General features: G+C 42.2%; 1 protein-coding gene across 1 annotated transcript in view; it reads right to left on the bottom strand.

Annotated features, from left to right (window-relative positions):
- Positions 1-12,841: 12,841 nt before the first annotated feature.
- LOC143649933 (mitochondrial adenyl nucleotide antiporter SLC25A24) overlaps positions 12,842-15,312 on the bottom strand; it is an 84,122-nt gene continuing 81,651 nt past the window's right edge. The window contains exon 11 of the transcript XR_013159229.1: positions 12,842-13,938. The gene's annotated coding sequence lies outside the window, so the exon portion shown is untranslated. The remainder of the gene's footprint in view (positions 13,939-15,312) is intronic.

Here is a 15,312-nt window from a genome sequence, read left to right as displayed (position 1 = left end):
GACCCGGCAAAGCCAAAGGACCTTTCTGGACATCTTTGCTACATGTGATGGTGCTGGTCATGCCTTCCTTCTTTTTTTTCTTTTACATGGGCAGGCACTGGGAATTGAACCTGGGTCCTCTGGCATGGCAGGCAAGCATTCTTGCCTGCTGAGCCACCGTGGCCCGCCCCATGCCTTCCTTCTTGAAACCCTATCATCCTCGGCTTCTGTGGTGCCAGCTCTCTTTGGGTTTTCCTTCCTCCTCAGTCTCCCTAATGGGCACTTCGCTTTTACAATTCAGCAAGGAGGGAAGGCATGTGTGGCTTGATCATGCAAGGGATGGAAGAGAAGCACAACCATCCCCAACATCCTGCATCCACCACCCGAACTCAATAATCTTGTCTTTCCTTCCTTCATTTACTCATTCAGCAAATATTTATTGAGCACCAACTATGTGTTTGATGCCGGAAATACAAATATAAAAGATAAGAGTGTAACCCCACCATCTTCAGTCTGTTCCCCCTCCAATTCACTCCCCTCAAACCCTCCCATCTTTTGGAAAGATGCAGCATCTGGAGATCATGCCCCTCTTCTTTGATCAAACTCCTCTGATCGTTCTTTTCTTTTGAAACCCAACTCCTTAGCATGGCATATAATGGCTTGAATATTTCTTTCTAGCCAAAGCTTTGGCTGTTTTCCCCAGGGAAGACTCCAGTTCACATTGAACAATTTTTGCTATTTCTCCAAACATCCTCCTTTGAATCCTCCTGGTCTTTACATGGGCTATCCCCTCTCTCTAGAACATCCTTTTCTTATCTTCTTTGTGGGACAAATTCCCTCATCCTTGAAAGACCAAACTTTCTTGTCATCTTCTCTTGTCAATGCCACAGCCCATTGCTTCCATAGCTCTCATGGTATAGCACTTATGTTGAAATTGTTTTTTCATGTCAGCCTTTTTCCAGTAGACTGCAATCTCTGAGATCATAAAACTATATATTATTTATCTTTGCATATGTTTAATGCCTAGCAAAGGCTCTGGCATATAATTAGCAGGGACACAATAAAAACTTGTTGAATTCATTACTGTATTTCCTATTTCCTGTGGTACCATGAACACTTTGTGCTTGTACCACCCTTTCAAAACTTAGTATTTTCTGCGTTGGTTCATGTTTTATGATTGTCTATAACTCACTACCTCTTTTCATTCTTTTCATGTACTTCAAGTGGAAAAGACAAAACCTGACCTCTTTTCTAATCCCTCAGGCTCCTTGTCTTTATTAAGTTCAAACCAAAAATATTAAACTACAAAACAACTTTTCGTTCAAGCTCCTCCTCCTGCAGACAGCAATGAAGCCAGTTTTCCTTTCACCGGATTTGATTTATTCCTTCATAATGGAATAAAAATTAACTTCACAGAAACAGTACATACAGCCAGAGGTAATTCAATGGCTAATGAATGAGATGTTACACAACAAAACAGCTTAATTGGCTATTCTTGATTTAAAAGGCACAGCATCTGTGTTTTACACGGTTTAATTTCCTTTCATTCTTTCCAGTCTTGTCATTGTGCAGTAATTACTGCATATCCCTCTTTGAAAACTGTGCCTTCCGTTCATCCTCTCCCTGCCCTTTTACACGAATCACGCCCACCCATAATAAACTTCATTGGGATTGAATTAAAGACTCACCATGCCAAAATGCAGGTCATCGCTCTGCCTTCAGGATTCCCCCTCCTGCTTTCCCACCCCCTTATTTCTCACAGTTCTCCAGGTTCCCCACTCCCTCATGTTTAGGGTCTGTACTGTTTGTACCATGACCCCATACTTTCTTAGGAACACGGATTGATGATTCAGTTTAGACTCACTGATCAGCTGACCTTGGCATCCTGCCAGGATAGGACTTCCCAGTTTTGCCCTTTTGCTGCCTACCTAATTACAGCTGGCAGGCAGCACCATGCCTCAGGCCACAGAGGACCGCCCATGGGAGCACCATCCCCAAGGAGCCTCAGCCTGAAAGGGGGAAGAGGACCACCGTGTCACTCCCATCTCACATTCCTGCTCTCACGGGGCATCGTCATACATTGTTGACTCTCCCTGTCATCAGCCTTCACCTCATGAAGTTCTGCACTCCCCTGGGCTCTCCTACCCTCATCCTCCCCCTCTTTCTACTGAACCCCTTTATTGCACTCTCTGGAATTTATTTTCCCTAATCCCCAAATGCCCTGAGTATAAAATCTTCATCGTCTGAGAGGACACCGCTTGCCTTCGGCAGCATGGGAGGTGGAGCGTGCATGTGTCCTTCACTCTCCATTCCACTTCTAGACCCCAACATACACCTGCTCCACACAAGGTCCTGCCATCTGACCGCTTATTCTCCTTGTCATCAACATCTGTCCCCTCAATTCCTGGCCACACATGCTCATTCACTACAGGCTTTAATTAGCTGGGTCACTTAAAAATGTCTTCATCCCAAACTGTTTCTCTGTTAGATTTATAACTTTAAAAAACCTCTGGCTGTCTCCTCTCTCTCCTTCCAAATTATTTGCACATTTCTTCCACCATCCCTGTTCTTCAAACTCCTTAGGACCACCAGTCCATCAACCCACACACTTTCCTCTACGCATCATCTTCTCTTTCCCATTCATCTACTTTGACACACTGGTCCCAATTTCAAAGTTCCCTCTCCAGTATGTTTGCAGTTTCCTTTCTCCTCTGTGCTTTCAGACTTCTGCTTTCTTTGAGCCTATACTTTGGACGTTCAATTCTGCTGTAGAAATCAAGTGGAGCAGGACAGGATTTTCTTTCCTGCTGCCTACTTCATTTCTTCCCCTCTTTCCCCTAGTGGCCTCTCTTCCCTAGTGACCTCCATGCTTCTCGGTCCCCATCTTATGTGATGTGGCTTCCTACATACCATACTCTTCTGATTTTCCTCCTACCTCCCTGGTTGCTCCTTCTCAGTCATCTTTATTGTTCCCTCCTCATGTCTCTGGCCTGTTGCTATAGGCTGCAACTGGTTTCCGTCTTTGTCCCTTTCCTTAGCCTCCTTATCTACACTAGCTCCTTAGATAGCATCTGATCTCATGGCTTTGAATTTATCTTGATGCTCGTGACTCTTAAATGTCTGTATCCAGCCTTGATCTTTCCCTGGAATTCCATAACTGCCTCCTTGAAATTTTCACTTGGGTATCTCACAGGCATCTCAAATTTCATATGCTTCACATTTCATATGTCCAAAATCGAATTCTGCATTCTTCCCTGACTCCACTCCCCTTTTTGTTCGTCATGCCATCTTCCCATCTTGATTAAAGCAACTCCATCATGCTAGCTTATTGGGTTAAAAATTGTAGTCATCCTTGACTCAATAATTTATTTTACGTGACTATTTAATCTGTTGACAAATCCTATCAACTCTACCTCCTAGGCGCTTCTCCCTCAGAAAGTGCTTGAAAACATTGCCCTTTATTTATAATCTTTTAATACTAACCATTCACAATATTATTTATACTTAGTGGTTTGAATGAAACCAGTGTGTGGGGTTTGTCAATCTTGGCTGCACACATAAGATCAACAATGCCATCCTGACCAAAAGGGAGAAAAGTGGTGGAACAAATAAAGTATTAGTGGCTGAGAGAGTTCAAATAGCATCAGGAGGCTACTCTGGAGGTCACTCTTACGCAAGCTTCAGTTAGACATGGCTACCTATCATAACTTGCCAAATCCCAACCCAAACCAATCCTTCAAATCCTAAAGAATATCTAGGGCATTACATAAGATCCTACAAAGGTTCCATGCACTAGGGTAACTTCCCAGAATCCTACAGCCTCCAGATGGGTCCCTGGACCAGATAATTCCTGAAATGCCAAGGGGCCAGCCTCTCCCGGGCATCAGCAAGTTCCATCCCCCTACCCCATATTATTGACAGCCTCTTCCAACATGAAAAAGTTAGAATGGCCATAGCCCGAATGCCCCTAAAGAGTGGGAGAAAGATCAAAAGTGATGGTGGAGTTATACAGAGAAGGTAGGGTTTAACAAATGAGTATGGTGGCTGAATCATCATATTGATATTTCTTTTAGTCTCCAGTATCTTAAAGCAGCTAGAAGTAAAAACCTAAAATGGTGGAATTATAACCATACCAAACTCTGAAATCTGTTCTACAACTAATTGTTGCAATGTGCTTTGAAATTTATCGCTTTTTAGCACATATGTTATTTTTCACAAAAAAAACAAAAAAAAATTTCTCCTAGCCTCCAGTGTTTTGGAGGTGTCAAAAGGAAAAATCTGAAATAGTGGAATGGTAACCCATAACAAACTCTGAAATCGGTTCTGTATCTACTTATTGAAGAGTACTTTGAAAATCATTGCTTTTTTCCCCTTTTTCTTTGTATATATGTTACATTTAATAATAAAACATGTTCTTAAAAAATCTTGGCTATACATAAGAATTCCCTGGGGAGCTTTAAAAGTATGCCCACCCGCACCCCCAAGATTCTGATTTAATTGGCCTGGGGTATGGTCTGAGATTTTTTTAAAGCACCCACACCAGGTGGTTCTAAAGTCCTGCCAAATTTGCAAACCACTGTGTTAGGGCTTTAAAAAAAGTCAGTGTGGAGCGGTGCGATGGTGGCTCAGTGGTAGAATTCTTGCCTGCCATGCCAGAGACCCAAGCTCATTTCCTGGAGCCTGCCCATGTTACAAAAAAAAAAGGAAATCAAATAAAAGTCAGCATGTAAACGCTGAGTAGATTTCCATACCACACACTAAAAGCAATATGTAAAAAATTAAGCTAAACAGTAATAATAAAGTTGATAAGCTGTATAAATATACTGTTCTCTTTGAATGAATCTTACAGTTACAACTTTTACTTTCATAATCTTTCATTTTTCAAATTTGTTAACAAAAATATTTTTCCTTATTAGGTTTAATTACTGATCCTTTGGTGAGAAAATCCCACCATCCACAAAAAAATTAGCCAGGATATCACTAGATCTCAGCTCTAGAACTTCTCCAACTTTTCATTTCAATTTTTCTTTGCATTTTTGGGGAAACAAGCTGAAAATTCTATCTCAAGATTTTGGCAGGATTGAAGGAGTTTGACAATTTAATAAGGCCAGTTTATCACTATGCTTTTCTTTTAATTTTTCCAGCATTTTTTCTTCCAAAGGCATTTAGGCTATTGTATATAGGCTGTACATGGGGTACAATTTTTTTAATACGTTAATACATAAAGGGAAAGAATCAAGAAGCAAAGAGTGATAACTAAAAATAACCCAAGGGATAGGGAGAGAGGAGAGAAGCAGAGAAGGTGAAGATCTGTGCAGGAAGGGAACTGTAGAGATGGGTAAACAGCACATTTGGTGTATGGAGTGAGGGCTCTCCCATCATCACTTCAGAACCAAACTTCACTTCCCCATTCAAATTTCTGTTGCCCTCTTATTGAAATTTCTAAATATTTCTGTTTACTGGAATTAAAGGCTATTCCACATTCATCCAAAAATACAGATTGGTTGCTTGATTTATCTATTAAATTCTTCCTCTGATGTTCATTGTTTCAGGAACATGACAGAGCAAGCTTGTCTTAATCTGAAACCCAAACTTTATTTCTTTGAAAAAATATTATTAGCTAAAGTGCTACCAAAATCAACGAAAACAACTCATAAAAATCCCTACAAGAGAATGGAGTAAACTAAATTTTGTGGTGCATTTTACTTATTTTATTTTATTTTAGTCCTTATTTTACTGCCCTTGCACTTCCAAGTTTGAATTATTACTACACTTCTGGAAACATTTTAAGCAAATGAAAAAATATTCATCACACTATGAGAACAAATATCCCCAAATACCTTCTGTGGTCACAACTCTGTATATAACCAGTGGTACTTGGTTTTTTCAATCATTTCTAATTTGACTTAAAAAGCAGGGACTTTTTTCTATTAAAAAAAGAGAAAAATTGAGTCCAAAAGTTAAAAACATTCAGCGCTACATACAAAGGACCTTCAAGCCTTCTCTTCAGCGCTACATACAAAGGACCTTCTTTGTCACCTTTTCCTGTAATGTTAACGGGCTGACCCTAACTCACTCCTCTAAACAACGAAGCCATAGTTTGTAGAAAAGCTAAGTCTGGCCCCACGGCAGCCCAGTGATTTTCCAGGTCAGGGCAAAGGAAAGGGAGCAAAGCTAAGAATCTTTGTATTGGGCGCCCTGGTACCAAGACACAAAGCTGGGAGAAGTCTGCCACCTGCTGGAAAATTGAGGCCACTTATGGCCACTTATAATGGTAGTTTGGTGCCAGGGTCTCAAGGGGCTTCAAGAAAGGGTCCTATATTAGCAAAAACAGAGAGAAAAAGAAAAGACTTTTACAAACTGAGGCTCCTGGCCGTGAACAGTACCTTCCATTTGAGACGTGCTGAACTTTCGGATAAACAACCACCACAAAAATTCAAACCTAAGACATGAGCTGCTTCCTTTATGTAAATGAAAACTACACAGTAGGTCCCGATATGAGGGGCTTCGTCATGAAGTAGTGCCACGTAAAGTGCTAAGTGTTTGACTTAACAAATCCCAGCTCATTTCTATAGAGTTTCTCAGTGTTTTCTGTGTGTCTTTTCCTAAATAATAGTGGAAACACAAGTATGAAAGTTGCATTTTGAAATTTCTGCACAGAGGATATTTTACAGCTGTTTACCCCCACGCAAGGATCTAATTTGGTTTGGCTGGCTGTCTTTGGAAAATGATGGTCATCTTCAGGCGAAGTTAACATCAAGGTCAACTAGATATACATGTGCTCTCTTCCCTTGATTTCATTAGTCACATTGCTCCTGTTTATTTTATGTTTTAAATATTTGTTTTTAATTTATATTAGAGTCACACATGTGCAGGTATATATTTGAAGGTGTCAGTCTCCTGCTCCACCCCTTCCCACTTCTACGCCCTAGAAGTACCTACCTGTAGTTCTTTCTTTTGGTATTTTCTTCCAGAATCTCTAAATAAAATGTATTTGCTGCTATTTCCAGGTCAGTCAGTGATGGTGTCCTAGTTTCCTGGGGCTGCTGTAACAAAGGAGCATAAACCAGGTGGATTAAAACATCAGAAATATATTGTGTCTCAGCTCTGGAGGCTAGAAGTCTGAAATGAAAAGGTCAGCAGGGCCAGCCTTCCTCCGCAGTCTGTAGGAACAGTCTGTTCCCTGCCTCTCTCCTGGTTTATGGCAGGGTCTAGTCAGCAATCCATGCTGCCTCAGCCTCAGGTGACACATGGCGTTATCCCCTCTGACTGTGTCCAAATTTCCCCTTCTTGGAAGGACATCAGTCATACTGGATGAAGGGTCCATGCTACTTCAATGACTTCATTTTGATTTGCTCAATTCCGTCTGTAATGACCCTCTTTCCATGTGCAGTCACCTCCTGAGGTACTGGATATTAGAACATTACCATCTCTTTTGGGGGGACAGCATTCAATCCATAACAGGTGGACGGCTTTAGTTTGGATTCCCTCAGAAGCAGACCCTGAGAAAAGGATTCAGGGCTGGCTGGGGAAGAGACAAGGAGAGGAAAGCAGTCAGTAGAGTGTGCACCATCAAACCAGCCAGCGCTACGGGCAACCAGGGATCAACCCCAGTGGGGACCGGGAAACCAGTGTAAATCAGAGCTCAGGATCCTTGGTGTAAGCAGTGCTCCCGGGAAGAAGCAATTCCCCAGTACCGCTGGCCTGTCACAGGCAACAAAGTGAACTCCAGCCACCAGAGAGAAGCGGAGGCACAGGGATGCAGATGCAATCAGATGCAAAGCCACTGTGTGCAGCTGGGGCCTGGCCGAAGGCACCCATGATACCATGTCACCTGAGGGCTACCTGGCACACACTCCCTCCCATCCCCATCCTCCCGGCACCACCAGTGTTAGCCCTTCTGCTAGAAACTTTTGCATCCTTAACAATAGATGAAACACTTCATTTTTCGTTCCATCCGTGATAAGCAGTATCTTATCCTCTTTGGTGAAGATTTTAGCACCCCGAACTTCCCTTTTAGTCCCTCCTCATCTCCCCTTCCTCTTACCTTCTGATTACATTTTCTTCCTCCTTTACATTAATCCATAGCTCTATTAAAGCCCCCAGTGTTCTGCCTGCATTTTGATTCTAAAAGTGCGTTGATGGTGGGACTGCAAAGTACTTTTTCCTGTAAAGCTGTTTCACTCATTATTTTTGTATTAGAGCATTTTAATTTTTACCTGAAGTTTCTAACAGCCTTTTTCATTTTGTTGCACTTTTGCTTTTATTTCATATTGTCATTTTTTTTTCCTAGTCTCTTCTACCCATCAGGGATTGGGTGATCTACTGAGTCCCCCATTCTCTGATAGAATTTCTTTCAGCACCCACCTTCATAATGCTCCAAGCTGGGGTCCTTGTTCTCTGCATGGTTCTCTGCATCCAGGGCAACCTGACACGGCTTTCCCAGGTTCGATTCACTGTTACCAGGTGTCATGGTTAGGGACAGGTGTCAACTTGGCCAAGTTATGGTACCTGTTCATCTGATTGGGCAAGCGCTGGCCTGTCTGTTGCAATGAGGACATTTCATAGGATTAGGTCATGATCACGTCAGCTGCATCCACAGCTGATTCCATTTGTAATCAGCCAAAGGGGAGTGTCTTCTGCAATTAGTGATGCTAAATCCAATCATGGGAAGCCTTTTAAGGAGGACTCAGAGGAGACAGGTTGCATTCCTGCTTTGGCTGGTGAGCCTCTCCTGTGGAGTTCATCCAGGCCATCCTTGGAGTCATCGGCTTCGCAGCCTGCCCTGTGGATTTGGACTCTGCGTTCCTGCGGTCACGTGAGACACTTTCATAAATTTTATATTTGCAAGTGTTCCCTGTTGATTCTGTTTCTCTAGAGAACCCTAACTAATACACCAGGATACCTGCATCCTGGTCTGCTCTGTCTCTTGGTTTGTTTACACCCCTTGTTTTGCTTGAATTTATCCTAAGAAACAGTGTATGGAATGCAAGATTCCTGAGTTCCTTCCATATTTGGAACTGTATCTTCCTTATCTTTTTAGCTTAATACTTACTCAGTGGGCTTTGCTTCATTTGTTTTCTACTTTCTAGGGATACTGTTGCAAAAGTGACTTATTTTGATCCTTACTTCTTTGTAGATGGCCTGGGTTTCCCCCCTCCACCTGAGATGTTTTAAAACTCTTTTCTTTTTATCCTTGGTATTTTGAAATTCTCCTTGGTGAGGCCGAGGTGTGTCTGCCTTTTGATATTTAACGTTGGGCAGACACTACCAAAAGTACTCCCAAAGCAGAGAGGGAGGGGGAGAACTACCTTGGCTTCTTTCTTCCTTCTACCTGCCTATCACCTGCCAATGTCTCCCATGGCCATCCGCAGCTGGGAGCCAGCAGACAGGGGAGCCTGGGAAATGCGGCTGGAGGGGTCAGCCCCCGGGACACGGAGCAGAGCAGGACAAGGGCCAGGAGCAGGTCTGGGGGCAACAAGGTCGAGGATCAGTGCAATTAAGAGCACGCGTCATACGTAATATAATGTTCTTTTGGTTTTTCATTGTTTAGAGGTTATAAAAGTAAAACATACTAGGGCAGGCCACGGTGGCTCAGCAGACAGAGTTCTCACCTGCCATGCCGGAGACCCGGGTTTGATTCCCAGTGGTTACCCATGCCAAAAAAAAAAAAAACATACTAGGTATAGGAATTCAAACAATACTTAGTTCTGCATTAAAAAGTGAAAGTCCTCATCTACATCCCACCATAACTACACCCTGCCCCTCAGAATATACTGTTTCACGTGTTTCTTTAGAGAGTCCCATCTACCTATTTACAACCTTTATGGTTTAAACACATTTGGGACGATTACACATCATGTGTTTGCCTTCATCCCCTTGGCTCAATTCTGTTAAGCTGCTTAAGTTTCCCTGTTTCCTTTGTTTTCCTAGAGTAGATTAGAAAGTATGCGTCATTTCCAGTCTCCTGGTTAAACGCAAATATTTCAATGAAATACTACACCAAAAAAAAAAAAAAAAATATATATATATATATATATTTTTTTTTTTTTTAAACATAAACAGTATATATATATACTGTTTCCACTACCCGGCCTAAAATATTGGGCATCCCACTACTGTCGAAGTCCCCAGAGTGCCCCCTAAGTCATAACCTCCTCCCACCCGGCAGGAAGCGATACCACAAGGACCGCGCCTTCCGTAGAGGGGCCCGCCTGAGCCGGCACTGCAGAGAAGAGCACATCTCTCCGTGCGAAGGTGATTTAGTGCAGGTGCACATTGCATGGAACTGGAGGAATCTTCCCAAAACCAGTTCAAGGTGGGGATGTGAGCGAGTATTTTTATAGGTAAAAGAAAGGGGGTAGGGGCCAAAAACTAAGTACTGCCCACATGACGCATTCTTGTCAGGTCAGCGAGGATGCCGGGCAAGTGTCTCATGCTGTGTTGCCTCAAGCGTGTCTTGTCCCAGCGTCAGTGATTAGACTTGGATATCGCTGGACAAGCTCTTACGTGCTGAATCTTTAGGACTTTTCCTAACGATCCTCGGTAATGCCAAACTTTTGTCTTTTGAGGAGGAAGTCACTGATTCACTGGGCCACAGAGTGTTCTTGAAGCTCTTCTGTTATCTTATTTCCATAAGCAGAACTGAGAAGGTCTCGTTAATGTCCCGGGAACTAAACACAAAGAGCACATCGCAAGCTCAGCGAGGGCCAGCGTATTTTCCAGCTATCATAATACTAATCTGAAGTTTGCTTTTTTAAAAATCTATGTATTGTTACATGTGATTGTAAACACTATTAGTAACTATTGTGTTTCTTTACTTTATACAAAAGGTGGTATACATATGTATTCTGCAACTTGCAACTTGCATTTTTCATTCAATATTATGCATTTTTTAGTTTCATGTATGTATGTTTCCATGCAACTATGAAACATTACTTAGAGAAATTGAAGAAATTACTAAATGAGGGATATATGCGATCTTCATGGTTCATAATGTATCATTTCTCCCCAAATTGATAAATAGGCTAAATGTAATCTTAGTTAAAATTCCAGCGGAACTTTTTGTGGACACTGACAAGCTGATTCCAAAAGTCGTATGTAAATGCAAAAGTCCTAGAATATCCAAAAAAACTTTGAAAAAGAACTAAGTTAGATATTTTGCACTACTTGATTTCAAGACATATAAAACGATAATAATCAAGAGAATGCAGTATTGATGTAAAAATAGACAAACAGATAAATGCAACAGAAAAGCGCAGAAATAGACACACATTTATCTGGACAATTCACAAAGATGCGAAAACAATTCAGTAGAGAAAATAGTCCTGCCAACAAATGGTACAGCAATTACGCAAAAGTTAATATTTCAACCCATACCTTGCACCTGTACAAAGATTCACTCAAAGTGGACCATCAACCGAAATGTAAAATCTAAAACTACAAAACTTCTAGAAGAAAACATAAGAGGAAATCTCTGTGGCCTAGATGATTCCAATATTAGCTGGACAATTATTTATGTCCATTTAATTCACCCAAAGAAAGCTGCCCATAACCCTGTGAGGCCACAATCAACAGCAGAACAGAGACCCCTACTAGAGGCACCATCCTACTGCCTGAAGAAAAATAACACCCCTCGGAAGGAGCATACGGTATTTTGATTTAAATTTTTGAGGGTCAGGAGTATAGACTTTGGACTCAACAAGGTGGGATGAATTTGGTCCTACCTCTGCAGATTATCTTAACCCGGACCAGATGAAGTATGACCTGAAACGATCTTACCTGGCACTGTATGAAAAGCTAACAAGAAAGAAAGGCCACAGTGCTGAAAATTAAACACTGGGTGACGATTGCACAAATAAGCAAGCAAACTGGTTTACACTTTTTGAATGGTGGCCACTGGCCTGCTGTAGTAAAAGCACCCATGATCGGCAGTCTTTAAGACTTGCGGTTGTAGTGCCAGGTGTTATTATTTTACAGACCCCATACTGTTGCCATGCCAGATGGAAACTAATCTTACTCTTTCATTTTGCTTTGGATGATGGGCCAAATCTAAGGACTGACTTAAAGAGTTTGAAACCCCTCTGCCCCCAGTCAGTGAGACAAAGAGTGTGGCAAGGACTCTGGGAAAATTCCGTCCTCTCAGGCTGAAGTTTTTGGCCATTTGCTATGTGATGCTCCATCCAAATGAGAAGTGCTGAGCTCTATCATAACTAGTGTTTCCAGAGCACGTGATATTCATTTTCAAAGAAAGAATTTATACAAAGGAAGGTATGAAACGGTCCACAGGATTCATCGATCTCTATTGCTCTGTAAGAAATTATGCATGCTTGTTACTTTGTATGTCTGTATTAGAGAATAGATGACCATTTATAGTCCTCAGTGCCCCCAGATGAGAAAAGCTGTAACTGGATGATATCATGAGTGACTCTCATGGTTATAAACGAGGATATCAGCTGAACCCACCTCTTGATCCTTCTTCCCATCCCTCCTGAGCAGGGGACACCCCTGTTAGAATTCTGTAAAGGGGGGAAGTACCCCACCAGCAGAGGGCTAGAAATCAGGTAATATCGATCACTCGTTTTTATTAGTACCATGAATGAAAATAAAGGACTTTGCTGAATAATCCTCTTGATAAATGTATATCTCTTGATGTTCTGAATCTTTTTCCTCATTGCCTTACAAAAATAGTAAGTTAATTATTAGGGCTTGGCAAATAGAAGAGAGTCTCCCAATGTGTGGTCAGAATTCTCTAAAATAATAGTGTTCTACTTTGCTAGCTGTTGGAATGCGATATACCAGAAACAGAATGGCTTTTAAAAAGAAGAATTTAATGAGTTGCTAGTTCGCAGTTCTAAGGCCAAGAAAATGTCCCAATTACAACAAGTCTATAGACATGTCCAATTTAAGGCATCCGGGGAAAGATACCTTGGTTTAAGAAGGCCGATGACATCCAGTGTTTCTCTCTCAGCTGGAAGGGCACATGGCAAACATGGCGGCATCTGTTGGCTTTCTCATGGCTCTACAAAAAGGGAGTCTATCCAAAATGTTTCCTCTTTTAAAGGATTCCAGTAATCAACTCCACCTTCAATGGGTAGAGACACACCTCCATGGAAATCATCTAATCAAAAGTTACCACCCACAATTGGGTGAGTCACATCTCGAAACAATCAAAATGCTCCCACCCAGCAATATTGAATAAGGATTAAAGGACATGGCTTTTCTGGGGTCCACTACAGATTCAAACCAGCACAAATAGTCATATATTTTTACTGGTCAAAGAAAACAAAAATGTAAAATAGCAAAATGGGACCAAGCAGGCTGGAACAAAGGGTGCCTTAATGGTAACTGGTATAGACTATAACACATGTCCAGAGGAACCCAAGATCCCAAAGTCATGGGTACAACACTGAGCAGCATAAGGGCTTGCAGTTGGACTTAAATTGATTTTGCACATCCCAGTTGGTGCACTAAGATTTCCATGGGGACCTCCTGCTCTGGGGACCTCCTGCAAAGTGGCTGAGACTAGCTGAAACACGCATATCTGCAGTGGACGCTGATTATGGGGGCTGGAATTTAGACTAATTCACCCCAAGCCTGTGGCTATGACTGTCTCAGAATACATATAAAACAGTGAGTACAACCCCTCAGAAGGCATGGTTGATCAGTTTGCATTTGAAAGAGTAACTTTAGAAAGTTTTAAAATCACTGGTCATATATGATGTGTTCTGAAAAGAAAATGAAGATGAACTCAGGCTTGTTAGTTTGCTAGGGTTAGATTTCTCTGTAATTCTAAGGAAAACATCTAGACAGAAAAAGGAACAGGTGATTTTTAAGGTCTCTTAGTTCATTTATTTCTTAAAAATTAAAATTCTCCCTGGAGCAGGAGGCACAGCCAAGGACATACTCCCTGGGGAATGGGTCCATATGTTGAACCAGCCAGTGGGAAAACTCTTCTGCCTGTGACAGAAACAAAGATCACCAGAAACTGGGTGTTTTCCAACATTTCCAATAATGAAACTCCTACCCCAAAAGGAAAGGAGAAACACTTGAATTTGGTTAGGGAACAGCACCAAGATACTGCCACTATTGCCTCCCTCTGCTCCCTCTGGTGGTACTGTCTTTCCCCTGGATTGCTCAGCTCCAGCCACACTGGCCTCCCTGGAGTTCCTCCCACCCACAGCCTTTGCACTGCCTTTCCTCTGCCTGGATGCTCTTTCCCAGACACCAGATGGCCAGTTCCTCCACCTCCTCCAGGTCTTTGCTCAAACGGCATGTTCCCAGGGAGGTCTTCCCTGATTACTCTATTTAAAATTGCAACCCCTGCCCCCACACTGCTCACCATCTGACATCTTACATATTTCACTTAATTTATTATTTTCTGACTCGCCCCCCACCAGATCAACTCCATGAAAGGATATTGAGTCTTTTCTTCAATGCTGTATCCTCAACCCTAAAAGTGTCTGGTAGGTGCCTAATAAGTACTCATTGAAAGAACAAGTGAATGAGTGAATGCTGATGGAATGAATGCCTAATTGGTCCAGCCTCGGAGGCATTTCACCTGCACAACAAGTAATGCTGCAATGGCTGAAGCCAGATAGCTGAGTATAAAGCTTTGGGGCCCAATTGAAATCAAAGGACACACATATCCGATAAACCTCTGAAATGCTGGACAGGTGTCTTCACTTACAGTGCTGACGGAGTGGAGGAGCGAGGGCCAAGGCAGCATTGAATTCAGCACAGCTCTGACTGTCTGTGCTGGTTTGAAAGGAAGTATGCCCCCTAGAAAAGCCGTGTTTTAATCAAAATCCCATTTCATAAAGGTAGAATAATTCCTATTCAATACTGTATGTTTGAAACTGTAACCAGATCATCTCCCTGAATGATATGATTTAGTCAAGAGTGGTTGTTAAACTGAAATAGGTGATGATATGTCTCCACCCATTTGGGTGGGTCTTGATTGGTTTATTGGAGTCCTATAAAAGAGGAAACGTTTTGGAGAATGGGAGATTCGGAGAGAGCAGAGAATGCTGCAGCACCATGAAGTAGAGAGTCCACGAGCCAGTGACCTTTGGAGATGAAGAAGGAAAACGCCTCCCGGGGAGCTTCATGAAACTGGAAACCAGGAGAGAAAGCTAGCAGATGACGCTGTGTTCGCCATGTGCCCTTCCTGCTGAGAGAGAAGCCCTGACTGTGTTCGCTATGAGCCTTCTCACTTGAGAGAGAAAACCCTGAAGTTTATCGGCCTTCTTGAACCAAGGTAGCTTTCCCTGGATGGATGACTCTGATTGGACATTTCTATAGACCTTTTTCAATTGGGACATTTTCTCAGCC

The sequence above is a fragment of the Tamandua tetradactyla genome, chromosome 11, assembly GCF_023851605.1.
Source record: "Tamandua tetradactyla isolate mTamTet1 chromosome 11, mTamTet1.pri, whole genome shotgun sequence".
Taxonomy (NCBI): domain Eukaryota; kingdom Metazoa; phylum Chordata; class Mammalia; order Pilosa; family Myrmecophagidae; genus Tamandua; species Tamandua tetradactyla.
Note: the sequence above shows the minus strand (reverse complement) of the source record. Positions and strands in the feature narration are given on the sequence as shown.